The sequence below is a fragment of the Hakea prostrata genome, unplaced genomic scaffold (assembly GCF_041222555.1).
Source record: "Hakea prostrata isolate BN-2017 unplaced genomic scaffold, UWA_Hpros_2 contig_15, whole genome shotgun sequence".
Taxonomy (NCBI): domain Eukaryota; kingdom Viridiplantae; phylum Streptophyta; class Magnoliopsida; order Proteales; family Proteaceae; genus Hakea; species Hakea prostrata.
This window is the reverse complement of record NW_028291134.1, coordinates 361,524-378,566: the sequence shown is the minus strand read 5'-3', so window position 1 is coordinate 378,566 and position 17,043 is coordinate 361,524. Positions and strand designations below refer to the sequence as shown.

General features: G+C 39.9%; 1 pseudogene; it reads right to left on the bottom strand.

Annotated features, from left to right (window-relative positions):
• Positions 1–11,140: 11,140 nt before the first annotated feature.
• LOC148999322 (cytosolic sulfotransferase 5 pseudogene) lies at positions 11,141–12,361 on the bottom strand (annotated as a pseudogene).
• Positions 12,362–17,043: the final 4,682 nt, after the last annotated feature.

Below are 17,043 nucleotides of genomic sequence, written 5' to 3'. Positions count from 1 at the left end.
GCTTGAGTTTCTAGGGGCATTTAACAGTGTCCTACTAGTCCCAACTTCATCTTGTACCTCTTTTGTTGCTGCTGACATGAAACTGAAGGCAACTGAATTTAGGGGTGTTCATCCACGACGAATTACAGTATTTGACACACTGTTTATCATACAAGTTGGGGTTGTTGAAGGGCTATGCTTTACAACACTTATATGTAATGTACTAATGCCTCCTTTATGCTTTCTGAACATTTCTAGTAGTGTGTCATCACCATCCATATTATAAATTTCATCTGATTCAAGCTCACCTCTAACTTTGAAGGTGATGTTGTGACCCACAAGGATATCCCAAAATACACTATTTCATAAGTCAATCATCATATCTATGTGGCTTTATTTGCAAGATCAACAAATGTTCTAAACACTTTCCCACATAATTGAAACTTGATGGCAGTAGTAATATCCATATCCAATTTCCTACATTCGGAAACACAACATTTGCATTAGAAACTGAATTCATACCAGAAAACAGCCAAATAAATCTGTTTATAAACTAAACAACAAAATGCATTCTATTATTAACGACAACATTAATGTGTAGTTTGTTAACCTATCATGTACCATTTCTTAACCTATTATTTACAATGATTTCAACAAAAGCTAATGTAGATCCAGATTTTCAGACAAATACTTGTCTTTTTTAAGATAAAGACTTGTAATTCAAGAACATAGGCTTATAACCACATAGGTTTCTTTCAACTGCAATATGCAAATCAGATATGTTGTCCACACTAATTATCCTCATCTAACATCAGTTACATTTATCATCTAAATGACATTCACGTGAGCATTCAATAATCAATATTTATCTACCTTAGTCAGTCAATCAACCAGCATTCTTCAACCTGCTCAACCATATTGAAATAATAATACCACACCAATTTACTAGTACATTTACAATAACATTTCTTTCTTGAAATAACCAACAGCATTTGAACACACTGATAACTAGCAAATGCCACACCAATTATCTTCATCTAACATTAGTTACATTCATCATCTAAATGACAATCACATAGCTATTTAATGAAAATAAAGATTCTTGTAATAACCAACAACATTTGAACACACTAATAAACTCAATCAACATAACACATACTTGTAGTAAGATATGACATATACATTGATAGTGGAGTGGGTGGGGGTAGGGAAGGGGCTGAGGGTGGGGTGGAGGGACTTGCGTGGGGCAGAGGGCCTTGCATGGTGGTGCTGAGGGCTGTGCGTTGGGTGGGTGCATCGCATGGTGCTCACAAAGGCATTTCATCGAGCATCATTCGTGCACCAGGTCTTGGGGCACTAAGTTGCCTGATAATGGCCCAACGTGACCAACACCTGTGGTCAAACAAGCTCACTTAAGCTGCGATTCTGGCATGTGATTTGGTGTAAGAAGAACAACCCTAATCTTACCTTGCACTTCGGTGGTGAGTGTTGCAGAGATGAGGTGTAAGGAGAAAATAAAAGCAAAACCTAGAGATGGCGAGTTGCAAAGGCGTTGATGGAATCACTCCGAGAAATTGGACAGCTGAGAGAGGCATTCGTGAAGAGATGCTTTCATTCCGAAAAGCAGAAGACCAGTTATAGACGTGGCGTTAATAGAGACCAGTGGAGGGTGGTCGGAGGAGATAACGGAGAAACAGTGCTTGCAGACTGTTGGTAATACTTCAAAAATAGTTCAATTCAATTAATTGATGGGGGAAAGATTCCTTATTTGGATTCGCTTTCCCTTACTTGAAGTATTCGCAGCGGAAGTCTAGATCCACGTTCTCGTTCCACCACCAAAGCTTTACCGGGGAGATTCCACAATCACTGGGAAAGGGAATAATATCCACAACCCAAATGCCGTGGATTAATGGAATGAAGATAAAAAACTAGGAAAGGAAAATTTCCAAGACCTGCGATTCTAAGAGAGAGGGAGAGAGAGATGGAGCCGCCGTTTCTCAGAGATAAATCTCGTGCGAATGAATCACTCAGTTACTCCCTAATGCGGTGGTTACCAAAATATATAACCCTATTTTGTAACCGCCCTAATAGTGAGTTTCCAATATTGCCTTTGGGCATTTAATTTATTAATCATATTAATAAATTCCAACAGCTCCCACTTGCACAAGGGCAAGTGTTAATCTTTCAATGTGTCCCGGACACACTTGTATATCCCAGATATACACATTCAATCTCTCTGCTATGTATCCCAGATACATAGACCTCTTGTGTCGCAGACACACATGTATATCCTAGATATACATATATATATTGATCTCTTCACTATGTATCCCAGATACATAGACCACCTGTGTCCCAGACACTAATATCCACAATCATACTGGCAAAATGGGTTGTGCGACCGGTGATATACACTCACGCGCGTGAGCCCCAAACTAGAAACCTTCCCGAGAAGGCCGAGAATGGCACATCACTCATAGAAACAAATCAAATAAGCATTAGTATAACACAGTGTCCTAGGTTTATTCAAACTCACAAGACTAAAGGTATCTCGATCCCTCTGAGAGATCACCTTCTTGTCCTTAAAATGTTCACTACCTGTAACACATACGGATGCGCCAACAAACACTTTTTAGGGTGCAGTTGAATCAAACCTTTCCTTTCGCCCCTGCACCATCACTACACTTAGAATTGACTCCTTTCCCGGTAGTGCCCCTTTAGGTCGAATCTATCATGACCATAGGTAACACCCCAAAGTAGCCACATCAACCCTTCGTTTCATGATGTCGTCGAAAGTCACTAAGAACACTAATGGACCATAAGGTCCAGGACTCACACAATGAGAGGAGCGAGGATCCATCCTCTCATTTCCAATGATCGCTAAGCACACATAGTATGATATATGTGCTATGGTGGAGCATTCTATATACAATAGAACGTACGTCCATCTCAACACCATACAGGTCTTAGTCTAGTCGCAACCTCTTGCGCCTAACCCGAGTTTCTTTATTGTCGCCACCCTAGCGCCACATAAAGTACTCGCACTTGGCTCCTATAGGCAACATGAATGGTGGGAACATTCATGTCGATTCTCTTTACAATAGAGAAACTCATCTTGATTCCAAATCAAGGCGACATCATGATTATGAATTGACCTACACAAAGTCATTCACAATCTGTCTCATCTCTGCTCGCCTCTAAGGCGCCAGAGGCGAATGCTCGTGTGAGTGAGCCATTCTCTTGCCTATTGACATATCTTGTTTTATGCTAGCAAAACACAATCACACAGAAAGTGAATAAAAAAAATGCTGGAATGAACTCATATTACTCATTAATAAGAAAGTCTCAGTACAAAAAATAAGTCACAATCTACGCAAGCCCAAGGATTTTACATGAGAAATAAAAACATCATTGACTATAGGTTTGGTAAGAGGGTCAGCTACCATCTGACTAGTAGATATGTGCTTAAGTACAACTTTCTTCCTTGATGTAATGTCTCTAACAAAGTGATATCTCAACTGTATATGTTTGGTCTTCCCATGATACTTGGGGTCCTTGACATAGCTAAGAGCTGCCGTACTATCACAGTAGACAAGGGCAGCCTCTTTGGATGTCATCACAATCCCAGTATGTCGAAGGAATCTCCTCAACCAAACAGCCTCTTGAACCGCAGCTGAGCATGCCACATACTCTGCTTCCATGGTCGAGAGGGATATATAGGCTTGCTTCTTGCTACACCACGAAATGGCCCCGCCATTCAGCAAGAAAGCATATCCAGAGGTTGATTTGCACTCATCGATGTCTCCAGCCCAGTTGGCATCACTATAGCCAACTAACCGCAAATCCGATCCTTGGTAACACAACATGTAGTTACTCGTTCCTCCGAGATATCTCAATATCCTCTTGATCGCTTTCAGTGCTCTATGCCCGGGTTTGATTGGTACCGACTAACCAAACCCACCGCATAACAAATATCCGGCCTAGTACACATCATAGTGTACATAAGGCTACCCACCGCACTGGAATATGGAACTCTTTCCATCTTGGTTTTCTCCTCTGGAGTCTTAGGACCCATATCAAGGCTCAAATGCAAACCCTTCTCCACTAGAATATCAATTGGTTTGCAGTTATGCATCTGGTATCTCGTCAAGACATTGTCAATATAGGTCTCTTGAGATAAACCCAGTAATCTCTTTTGCCTATTTCTGACAATCTTGACACCAAGCACATAGCTTGCTTCACCCATGTCCTTCATATCAAATACGGAGGACAACCATTTCTTAATGGTTTCCAATAGCTCCTTGCTATTGCTAGCCATAAGTATGTCATCTACGTACGATGGTCGAATGACATAATTATTATCAGATCTCTTGGTGTAAACACAGTGGTCTTCCTCAAGCATGGAAAAACAATTTTCCATCATAGCTTGGTGGAAGCGCACATTCCACTGTCTAGATGCTTGCTTTAAGCCATATATGGACTTCTTAAGCTCGCACACTTTGCGCTCAAGTCCATGTGCTTCAAAGCCTTGAGGTTGATCCATATAGATCTCTTCCTCAAGTTCTCCATTGAGAAAAGCAGTTTTTACATCTATCTGATAAAGCTTCAAGTCCAACTGAGCAACAATGGCTAGTATGAGGCAAATTGAGGCAAACCTAACCACAGGGGAAAAAGTTTCCTCATAATCAACGCCCTCTCGTTGGGTGTAGCCCTTAGCCACTAAACGAGCCTTGAATCTCTCAATAGATCCATCCGCCTTTCTTTTGATCTTGAGAACCCACTTGTTCCCAATTGCCTTTCGGCTCGGCGGCAAGTCAACCAAGTCCCAGACATGATTAACTTTCATCGACTCCAACTCTTCCTTTATTGCTTTTAACCATTCCTTTGAGCTTGACCCCGCAAGAGTTTCATTCACGCTCTTTGGTTCATGCTCATCGACTGAAATCATCTCACAGTCGATCTCTTCAGGAGTTACCATGTAGGCTTCATCCTCTATGTCGAAACGTCGACGAGGAACTAGCCCTCGCCCACTACGGCGCAAGTGCATGTCGATTGCTCACCGTCTAAGGTAGCTATCACATCTGCACTCCCACTCCCACTAGGATCTTCCGGATGAACCCCGGGTTCATTATCCAGAATCTGAATCCCCGGAGTGACAAAACCACTATCTTGTATCTCAAAGAATTCCGATGATTCTTTGTTAACTCCTGAAAGAGATGGAAAATCATTCTCCAAAAATGTTGCATCCCTAGACTCAAGTTCCGTTCTCCTCTCACTCTCATCTAGTCCAATGAAGACATGGCCCTTTGAGGGTTCAGAATATCTCACAAAGATACACTTTCTTCCTCTGGGTCCAAGCTTTCCATATTGGTGAGAAGTAGAGTGAACATATGCTGCACATCCCCATGCGCGCAAGTAACTCAAATCTGGCTTCCTTCCGGTCCACAACTCATATGGTGTGGAAGGAACCGATTTGGTTGGAACTCTGTTGAGGATATAGGCCGCAGATCAAGCAAAGCATCTCCCCAATAAGAGATGGGTAGATTTGCCCGCGCCATCATGGATCTCACCATGTCTAGCAAGGTTCTATTCCTCCTCTCAAGCAACCCCATTTTGTTGTGGAGTCCCCGGAATAGTAAGTTGTCTACATATCCCCTTTTCATCACATAACCCTTTGAACATATCGGAGAGATACTCTCTACCTCTATCCGTTCTAAGAGTTTTAATCCTTTTATCTAACTGATTCTCAACCAAGCTCATGAATTTCTTAAAACATTCCAGAGCTTCTGACTTATGAGAAATTAGATAAATGTGACCATACCTTGTATAGTCATCTATGAATGTGATGAAATAAGACTGTCCTTTTCTAGTATGCACATTCATGGGTCCACACACATCTGAATGGATAAGTTCTAAAGGAAGAGAGGCTCTCAAAGCCTTTTTAAATGGTTTTCTAGTTGCTTTTCCCTGCTAGACATGACTCACAAAGTTGGCAAATCGGATAGTGAACCTTGGCCTAAGAGACCTTCTCTTGCCAACCTGTTCATCCTATCTAAGCCAATATGTCCTAGTCTAGCATGCCACAAATTAGAATCAATACACACAGTATTTTGGCAAACAAAAGCACTACTAGAATTAAATGAATAATCAATTGTATCCAATACAATGAAACCATTATCAAGAAAACCATAACCATAAACTGTATCACCCAGATACAAAACCAAAGAATTGTTTTCAAATACAACTCTAAAACCATGTCTTAAAAGATAAATAACAGAAACAAGATTTCGCCGATGTCCTGAGCATACAAAGACATCATGGAGTAACAACGTCCGGCCACCTCGCAAAACTAATTTGCATGTGCCTATGCCATGAACCTCCACGCTTGAGCTGTTCCCCATCGTTATTCTTTTGCTTCCTCTTGGAATACGACGGTATTCCATGAAGCTCGAGCGTTCCCCTTGTTATGTGTTCCGTCGCACCTGAATCAACAATCCACAAAGGATTTAGTTCAGCAAGCATAGTAGAACTTGTTACATAACAAGATGAGGTATAACACACAAGACATACCTCTTGCTCTGGTGCAATCACGAGCAAAATGACCAGAGCTTTCGGCACTTGAAGCAAATCAAAGCTGATTTCTTCTTGCCAAAGCACTAGTCCCCCTTGAACGCTTGGGGCCACTCTTGTTTTTGTTCCCACCCCGGTTACTTTGCTTGGACCGCTGAGGTTGAGCTTTCTCTCTCTTGCGCTTGAAGCCTCGCACCCTTACTAGTGCTAGCTTCAGCAAAGCAAATACATCGCTTGAGGGGCATCGGCCAACATCCGATCCTCATCAAGCTCAAGGTGCTTGGCAGCTTGATCGAAAGTCTTGACCTCATCAGCATGAGTCAAGAAGATCTTCATATGCTCCCAAGTCTTTGGCAATGACCTGATGACTGCGGAGACTTGCTCCTCATCGGTCTTCCGCGCCCACATGCGCTCAACTCACTAATCATGTTAGACATGATGGTTATATGCTGCCTCATGGTGTGACCCTGGCGCATCTTATAACCGTCAAAGGTGAGTCCGAGCTGGCGGCCTCTTGTGGTGGAAGTCCCTCCATACTGGAACTTCACAGCCTCCCACAAAGACTTTGCAGTCCTATGCTTCTCATAACAAAGCATCAGGTCATCCCTCATGGAGCTCAGGATTGTAATCCTGGCTACCCGGTCTTTCCTCTTCCAAGCATTGTATGTATCAAGGTCCTCGCGATGTTGTGCAGCGGTACCTTCCTCAGGTGGGTTCATGATCTGGTTTATGGTCTCCAGCATATCCTGCTCTTCCAGGAGATATTGCACCTTTCGGTGCCAGAGGTCATAATTCCTCTCATTCAGCTTATCTCCTTTAGTGAGGTCAGCAACAATGCTCTTGGTAGCAGCCATTTTTTCTAGAGATATTACATACAAGAATGAGTTCAATAAATCTAGCATAAAACACAACTCATGCAACAACAAATCACACTAGCATAGTCAACCTATGGGATAAGCACTTAAACCAAAAGAGATGCTAAAAAACATTCAATCAAATTCTCATGCAAACCCACATAGACTTATACACTAGCTTCATTCTGTGCAAGAAACATGATTGATAGACCCATAAATAAACAATAGTTTTATTAAAATAAAACATGCAATCATGTTCAAGCTATGAGGTGGTTCACACATAACACTTCTACCTCATTAGCTCCCACTAGGCCCCATTAGGCCCTCAATGCCCAAACACCACACAGATTGTCGGGCCATTGGTGTCCAGTAGTTAGAAACACATTCTGAATCGGACAGACCAATATCCAAAAAAAATCCATCTCCCAGCACGGACTTCGCGTCTGCCCGACGGAATTCCGTCCGTCAGCCGGTTATCGCCCGGGACGGAAATTCCGTCTGGCATTCTCTGGATGACCGACGGACGACCGTCCGGACCGCCGGCCCAGGCGGATGACCGCCTCCTGACGGAAATTCTGTCTGGGTCACTGTGACTAGTCTGATAATAGACGGACGACCATCTAGTCAGACGGTCGTCCGTCTGGTCCACAGTGACAAAAAAACGGCGATTTTTCAATTTTTCTTGAACGAAATTTTTTTTCAAAAAAAACGGAAAACACGTTTTTTCACCCAAAAAATCATCCAAAAAAATACATGAAAAAATCCAGCATTAATTATTAAACAAAAATAATTATCATCATGGATTATCAATTCATGCAAATCTTCATTAGGGAAATTCACAAGGATCCTCCCACTCGGATCCGAATCAAAATTAAGGGTTTCCAAAAACCCTATCAAATCTCCCATGGGTTTCGTATTAAACCCTTGATCCTCCCATTGGATCCATACAATAAAATTAAACAATGGGGAGGAACAAAAAAAACGTGGGAACCAATGGCTCTGATACCAATGTTGGTAATACTTCAAAAATAGTTCAATTCAATTAATTGATGGGGGAAAGATTCCTTACCTGGATTCATTTTCCCTTACTTGAAGTATTCGCAGCGGAAGTCTAGATCTACGTTCTCGTTCCACCACCAAAGCTTTACCGGGGAGATTCCACAATCACTGAGAAAGGGAATAATATCCACAACCCAAATGCCGTGGATTAATGGAATGAAGATAAAAAAACTAGGAAAGGAAAATTTTCCAAGCCTGCGATTCTAAGAGAGAGGGAGAGAGAGATGGAGCCGCCGTTTCTCAAAGATAAATCTCGTGCGAATGAATCACTCAGTTACTCCCTAATGCGGTGGTTACCAAAATATATAACCCTATTTTGTAACCGCCCTAATAGTGAGTTTCCAATATTGCCCTTGGGCATTTAATTTATTAATCATATTAATAAATTCCAACACAGACATAGACACTATTAGGGAGTAAGTTTGGGGTATTTTGGTAATTTCACACAAGGGAGGGTAATTTCATAATTTTACTTGTGTTGTGGGATTGATAATTTTACACTAAGGATATTCATGTAATTTACCAAATCCAAAATGGGGGTAATATAGTTGTTTTCATACTCAGAGGGTATTTAGGTAATTTAAAAATTAATATTTAAATATTTTAAATATAATTAAGGACATTTTGATCATTTACACCTGCACTTAACTGAAAATGTAGATGTGGGTAACTTGTAATTGTGGGTGCCGCATAATTTAATTTAAGAGGTAATAATATGTGGTCAAGAGTTCTACCCCATTTATAGCGGGTGCTGTGTAGTTTACTCTTTTTTTTTTTTTTTTTCTTTTTCTCTTTCCGGCATCTAATTTTTTTTTATCTATGATAATGCCTCTGAGCATGTTTACATTGGCTCCATTTCAGATTTTTAGAGTTTTGACCTGTCACTGGCTGATCCAAAAAACCTTGGAGAAGTCCTGAAATCTATCCGAATCTAGCAACAGACCTACACGAGTGTAGAATCTATAGAAAGAGATTTAAACCCAAAAGAATTTGGATCATTTCTTTATTTACTCTTTCTTTTTTTTTGGTGGTAAATTTGGGTCTTTTATTATGGTGCTGGAATTACGAATTGAAAGAAATAAATTTGTCTTTTCATTATAAAAGCTCCATGTCTATTTTATCTCCGGAAATAAATCTCTATTTTTTTTTTTAATGGTATCAAATTTTATTCTCATTTTTTATTGTTTTATTTTTTTTAATGTATTTGGTATTTATTTTAAATTTGATTTTTGTTTAATATTGTTGCATTTGGGTCTAATTCAATTAAGGGTGTAAATGGATAACCAAAATCCGCTGCCAAATTAGCATCCGCATCCGTTTAGGGGTATTTGAATTCGTCCGATTATTAATAGGATGCGGATATGATATACCCCTTTTTTGCCGGTTATTATCCGTCCGATAAAATTATCCGATTAAGTCACTTATTTGAATTTATTTTTCTTACTTTTATAGATACGTTACTTGAGATATGTGATTATTTTCGATAATCTCCACTAAAATAACTATCAAAATCATGAAATTCTTAAATTTCAAACCTAGTCCTCACAAATAGAGTGGTAAAGATGTCAACAAATAGTCAAAAACTTGTATTCAATTTGTATTCATACTCATTTAGAAGAATTTACTAAGAAAAAGATTATCCGACCATCATCTGAATCCGATCCCATCTGAAAATCTATAGAATATTATTCGAATTCATCCAAATATAATAGAATGTGGATATGATATTACCACTATCCGATTCGAATCTGATCCGTTTACACCCCTAAATTCAACTACCGGCCTTGGTAGATCACTCAAATTACTATTTGCGATCCAGTCAATATTCACGCAACTAGGAGACAGAGGGGAGACAGAGTTTTAAGTAGTTGAAGAGCCTCTAGAAAAACATGTTGCTTTACAAAAATCATTATTGCCCTGCGTGGGTCCGGGGTTCATATAGTCCAACCTGAGTGATTGTTAGTTGTCCCACACACCAGCCATTTTCTGACATTTCTTCTCCCAATTGATACTTCTCAAAACGCGAATGTTAACGGTTAGGCCAGCTTGTGGTGATTAATTTTTGCAGGATCTCGCGCCAATTTGAGAAGAAAAGGAAAGGAATAAGTAAAAGAAAATTGTAGATAATGAACGCCTGAGATGCAAAAGATGGAGTGTAGGTCTATGCTGGGATAACCATATCGAAATTGTTAGCTTTGTTAGAATTGACAAGGAAAATGAAACTAGAGGTGCTTTCTTTTTAAAATAAATGCAGAAGATAAGAAAGCAAAACTGAAAGGATTGGATCCCAAAGAAATGTGGTGCAAAATAACTCACTACTATTGAATTTTTGCAAAGCTTAAGACAATGGATGGCTTCTTAACTTAGTATCTATTTTGATAGAAGTTGCATTAGCAACAACAATATCGTATTATTGTAACTTTTAAGTCTCCTACACTCTTGGTTGGTTCACTAGTTTAACATTAGAGGTCTCATCTAATCTAAATGCACAAATTCAGGAACAAACATATCCATGTAACTGCACTACTTACGCTTAATACTAACTATTTTCTTCTTTCATTTAAAAAAAAAATGTAAAAGAAGATTGCAGAGGTTTTGGTTTCTGTCTTTTTCCGCCCTCAAGCAGTTGATATTGTGCTTCTGTGATTCTGACATGAGCTTTCAAATCTTATATGGGTTTTTCTTTTATCTTGGAAAAGTTAAAGAAATACAAACTAGTAAATATGCATGATATATGTAAAGAAACCTAAATTGAAAACATATAAACAATACATACAATCAGAATTTGAGGCCAGAGCCTTGGAACTTCTCGTCTGTGATCTTGTCAAGTCGTTCAATCATCTCAGATGTTAAATGATTTGCCCAGTCCCCAACTTTACCACTCCTAAAGAAGATATCGTTCCCGACATCCATAGCAATTTTTCCAGCCTTGTTCACTTCAAGGCTACTGAGGTTCTCAAAGCTGCATGACCTTAAGATTTCATCCACAACTCCTTCCTCGATTTCCTGTGAGGTAAAAGGATATCCCACAAAATGGGCTAACCTTTTCAAGTGAAGAGTTGGGTTTGCTTTCATCTCTTCATACTTGAGGAACAACAAATTTTCAGGCCTCTCTAAGCTAGCTTTCCAGTACCCTAACACATGATCCCAGAAAGGCCCAAATGGGGAACTCCCTTTGCAGAATCTTTCAAATGCATCTACTATAGTCAATGGTGGTTTTGATAGTTTATCTCTGATCTTCTTGCTGAAAAACCAGAAAGACACAAAAACATCTTTAGGGTTCCGGCAAACATACACCATTCGGAAACCGAGTTGGATGACACTTGGTGGCAGGGAAGAATAAGGCATATGAACTTCGAGGAGTCTTGGAGACGGAAGGATTTCAAGGTTAGGAAGGATTTGATTGTTGTAAAGACTGAACTCCACACATGGAACAAGATCATGAGGGTTGTTACTAAGCAAGGGATGGTTTTGGTTGTGGTTGGAGTAGATAACACGCGTAACAGTGCAGAAGAGAAGGGCTTTGATCCATGTAGTACCGGCTTTTGGGGTGCTTGCAAGGAATATATCAATGGAGCAAGGCTTAAAGTGGTCTTGGAATGCCATTGTTGCTTTGCAACAGAGTCCTGGAAACCAGAAGTTTTGGTATTGGCAAAGATTATCCTCAAATATCCAACCTTCCTCCTTGGGTAGGGTTGACATGAGACTACCATATCTCTGGAAAGCTCTCTCATCTTCTTCCTCTTCTTCTTTGGTTTTGGTTACAAAGCAACTTCTGTAAGAAATGTAGTTTGCCATTGCTTTGGGTGAAAGGCTCAACTCTCAACTCTCAATTTAAGAGTTCAGACCCTATGTAGCTTCTCGATCTCAACAGCTATGCCTCGAGTGTAATACTCAAATGTGTGAGTGAGTGAGATCACTGAGGATCACTTGAAGGACGGGATCACTTTATATATATATATATATAGAGAGAGAGAGAGAGAGAGAGAGAGAGAGAGAGAGAGAGAGATCACGTGTTGGGGATTTAGTCAGCCTGGGGGCAGGCTTGAATGTTGTCCATTGAATGTTTTGATTTCAATCATCTGTCTTTCAGATGATTAAAAACGAGATGAAAACACAGTTAATGTGCAACACTGAAGTTGAACCCTGACCTTGGTAGATGACTGATCACTTTCGACGTTCAAATCGGTAATCACACAACAAAGGAGACAAATACTTTTGTGTAGTTGTAAAGCCTCTAGAAAATGTGTTGCTCGAGAGAAATCAATTATTGCCCTGGGTAGGTCCTGGTTCACATATCTAACTTGAGTTATTGTTAGTTGTCTGACAAGCCAGCCTTTGGCCATTTGGCAGTATTAATTTTTGCAGGATCTCGCTCTAATTACTAATTTGAGGAAAAAGAAAGCGAATAAGTAGAAGAAAATTGTAGATAATGATAGGCAGAGGATCGAGTGTGGATCCATGCTGGGATAAACATATCGAAGTTGTTAGCTATTATAGAATCACAGTAAAATATTTTGGCGAAATTTTGCCAAATTTTGCCCAGTTTGGTGAGTAGTGAACCGAAAAATGCACCGAAAAACGAAATTAAATAATATCACTGGAAAATTGCTAAATAACGCCGGAAAAATACCAAATCCGTAAAAAATCACCAGCGAACTTGCAAAATTTTGCCGAAAATGGATTGATTGCCTCCTAGATCTGCTGCTACGTTCGTATACATGTTCTTCTTTGCCTCTTCAGTTCGATCGAACAAAAATGATATCTTCGTATTCTGTTTCTTCATCGAAATCTTTCTATCACTAGTGAAATCTATGGTTTGATGGGGAAGAAGTGAAGAACAAAAGAGGAACTAAAGAAGACAACGACTCATCTTGTGTACGTCCATCAACATTAAATATTGATTTTTTTGGTTAAACTTAAAAAGTGGATTTGACATATGATAGTTGCATTTGTATTTTGTAGCCACCCACATAAGAAGTGAAAAAGTTATTAATATTTTGTTTTTTGTTTTTTTATAAAATATGAGTTAGACATTTAAGGCCACCGACACACACAAATCGATGTCACTCACTGTTTTTACACCCTATCTGTCACGCCCTCCCAGCCGGTACCCTATCTGGCATACCCGAGAGTGTGATCCACAGCCCGAAGATCAGGTATCGAGTGATCAACCTCCCACATAAACAATAACATAATCATGAACAATCATAACATGAGTGCGGAAGATAAATCATAGATTCAATAAAGAAAGAATGAATCATAAATGAATCAGAATACTAAATATAATCAGAGTATCAAACAGATAAGTAAAGCGAGTCAAAAATCCCACTTTACAACCAGCGGAAAAGTAGCTCTAAAAGAATAAACTAGACAAAATCTAATCCCAATAACAAGTACATTGGGTAACTAAATTGTTCTCCACTTTATAGACAACATCCTTGTAAGTGTAAATCTCATAAATAGCACAAGGACGCTTCCACTCAATGGTCGGACTAAGCATCGTACGGAGCATAACCACTCGCGGGATCTTCAGAGTAATTGTGGTAACCGCAATCACCTTCCTGGAGATATGCCTCTTCGCCTTGCGCTTCTTCATAGGGACCGTCATAGCACTCAAGACCTGCAGGATAGTCTAACAACATTGTACAATAAAGGAATGAGTTTCAAAGAAACTCAATAAGGCAGTTAAATCCATAATAACATAAATGGCAGGATTCCAGTAACAAACATAAATGCAATATGATATGAGACAAGCAATGAATGAATGAATCTAACTCTATGTATGCTGGTCTCTATTGGCAGACATGCTTTAAGTCATAGCACCGTACTTCTTTAGGAAAGTCCACTCACATCCTCAACCATTTAAGATATCTCGGATTCTCTCACGGATCATTTCACCGGTCTTGAGCAGCCGATTGGTAATGGGTCCTTCATCCCTCAGGACAAACCATGGCAGGGGGTTAAGTCAACACACTCTCTCACAACCATTTGGTATAAGTCATCGGCGCATGTCGTGGTAAAACCTAGCCAAATGCAAGTCTTCTACTTAGTTACATCAAGTCGATCCAGATACGTCCATTCCTCGTCCCCGACGATCCTTTCCGGTATCCTTCACACTAGAGTCAGCGTATCCTATGGCACCGACCAACTCGGACTACGGACTCATCAACCCTATTGATCATCCACATATGGTAAACGGAAGCTCTCACGTCCTCTCACGGGTTGGTTACCGGTCTTAAGCGCCCGTGAGCCCAAGTCTAACCATATGCAACCCTACCAATAAATGGCCCCCACAATGTGATTCCTGTCCTCTCACGGGTTGGTTACCGGTCTTGAGCGCCCATGAATCCCCATTGCTACCACGGGTCGTTCGGGTCTCAATGCCCCTCGGATTAGGGTCCGACATAACAGGACATCCTAGCCAAACACTACTAGACAATCCTAGATATGTCATCCAACGCTTTAGGAAGGTGTCCAGAGGGCATCTCCGGAAACATCCCATAATATTCCCGTAGTAGTCCAAGGACAGAAGTGTCGAAAGGACACCTCTCCTTTCCAAACCATACGTAAGCATACACATGCATCAATTCATATCATCACATATATGGTAATCTTCATATATGGAAAGAAATCAAGAATTACAATCACTTGTATAACATTGGTAAGTAAATCATACATGAATCAATTTAATATGAATAAGTAATGCTACTGTAATCAAAGTTATGCAACAGTAGAATATCATTGTAAGAATCTAATTTAGGAAACATATTAATGGTATTCAAATATAGAAACTAGATTCATGCTATCTATGTAATTAAGGAAATAACCATCCTTACCTTTTATAACTCGCAAGGAATCCTAAGAAATCAAGTAAGATCTTGGCAAACTTGAGAAGAAGGTCCTAAACAAGTATATACAACATATTAGGAAAGATCCCTAACGAAAAGATATCAAAACATCCGAAACGACCAAATCTGGAGTTGTCAGTACTCATTGGTCGAGTGGATTGGTCGAGTGGTCCAGCGACCAATCAATCGACCAATGCAGAAAGCCTATAAAATCAGAGTTTTAAGATATGAAATCCGAATTTGGTGGTTCAAAAGGATACTAATCAAGGGGTAGACTACATCAGTAGTATTCTAACAATTAGGGGACCTCAAAACACTAATCAAATCAAGGTATCAAGATCCAAATTAGGAAACAAAAAGTTACCATAAATAGATCAACCATGGATCTTGATGAATTTGAAATAGAAAACAAAGACAAGAACAATAGGAGGATGGATCATTGCTTTCGGTAATGAAAACATGAAAACATACATAGGTCTTCATGGCATAAGGCTTAGAAGCATAAATCTAAATAAGGAAATAAAACCTACCATATATGTAACTATCATGCATCATGAAGAACACATAGTATGGTAGAAGAGAACAACTAGAAATCTATAGATTATGGATCATGGAAAGAAAACACAAGAATTAACTACTAACATGATCAATCAAAGATGATCCAAAGAGATCAGAATTCAGATTAGAAGTTTAACAGAGATTAAATCATGGTTTGATCATGATTCCTTCAAAAGCTTGCAATGATCATGGTTAAGATCATTGTTCTAGCCTCAAATCCTTAGGATGATCATGAGAACTTGTTCAGAGATGTTTTCAACAGAGAATGCAGCATCTCTTCTACTGTCTCAACTCAAAAAGGAAAGAAAAACAAAGATGGAGGAGAAGAAGAGAGAGTAGACATACCTTTTGATGCAAAAAGAAGAGTTTCGACGAAGATCCGTCAAGAAAACACCAAGGATGCAAGAGAGATGACTTGCAGAGGTCTTTGGTCTGCTCCTGAGGGTTTGGAGGCAGCAAATACGAAGTGGACTCGAGATTGGACTTAAATAGAGCAAGAACAACCTAATTGCCAAAGACAGGACTCATTGGTCGAGTGGATTGGTCGACTCGGTCCAACTCGACCAATCGCGACCAATGCCGGACAAAGAAGACCAAAACAGGGAATTGAAGGTCCAGATCAAATCCAATCCTAAAGGGGTTTTGCACACAAGTCAAGTGACTTACCTAATAGGTAGAAATGCCTTCAAACCAAGATAGAGAGCACTCCAAGTCCATCAACTAATCAGATCTTCATCAGGATTCAGTTTCCATAAATAGAACCTCATCATCAACTTTCATGGATTCAAAGCCAGACACCAAGTCCTCTACTGGGATGGCCCAAAGCTGACTTCTTACTTTACTTCGGGTCATCGGACCTACAAATAACAAGGTTTCCGGGTCAAGGTTAGGGCTGGGTTTTACACTATCAGGCTATCACGCAAAGAGTATATCGGCGAAATCACACCTCTGTTTCCCTGGTTTTGGCAACCAGCGAACCGGTGAGGTTTGCCGAGACTTCGCACCTTGGATAGAATTTGCTGAAACGATTGGAGCTCAAAGAAATTTAGTGCAAAACAACCACTGTTAAAGGGAAGAGTTCTTGCTTAGTTTCAGTTGATTCAATTTAGAAGATAAGTGTGAATGTGTAGGTGGGTATAACAAGATTGTTTGACGAACATTAGTTTTGTCCT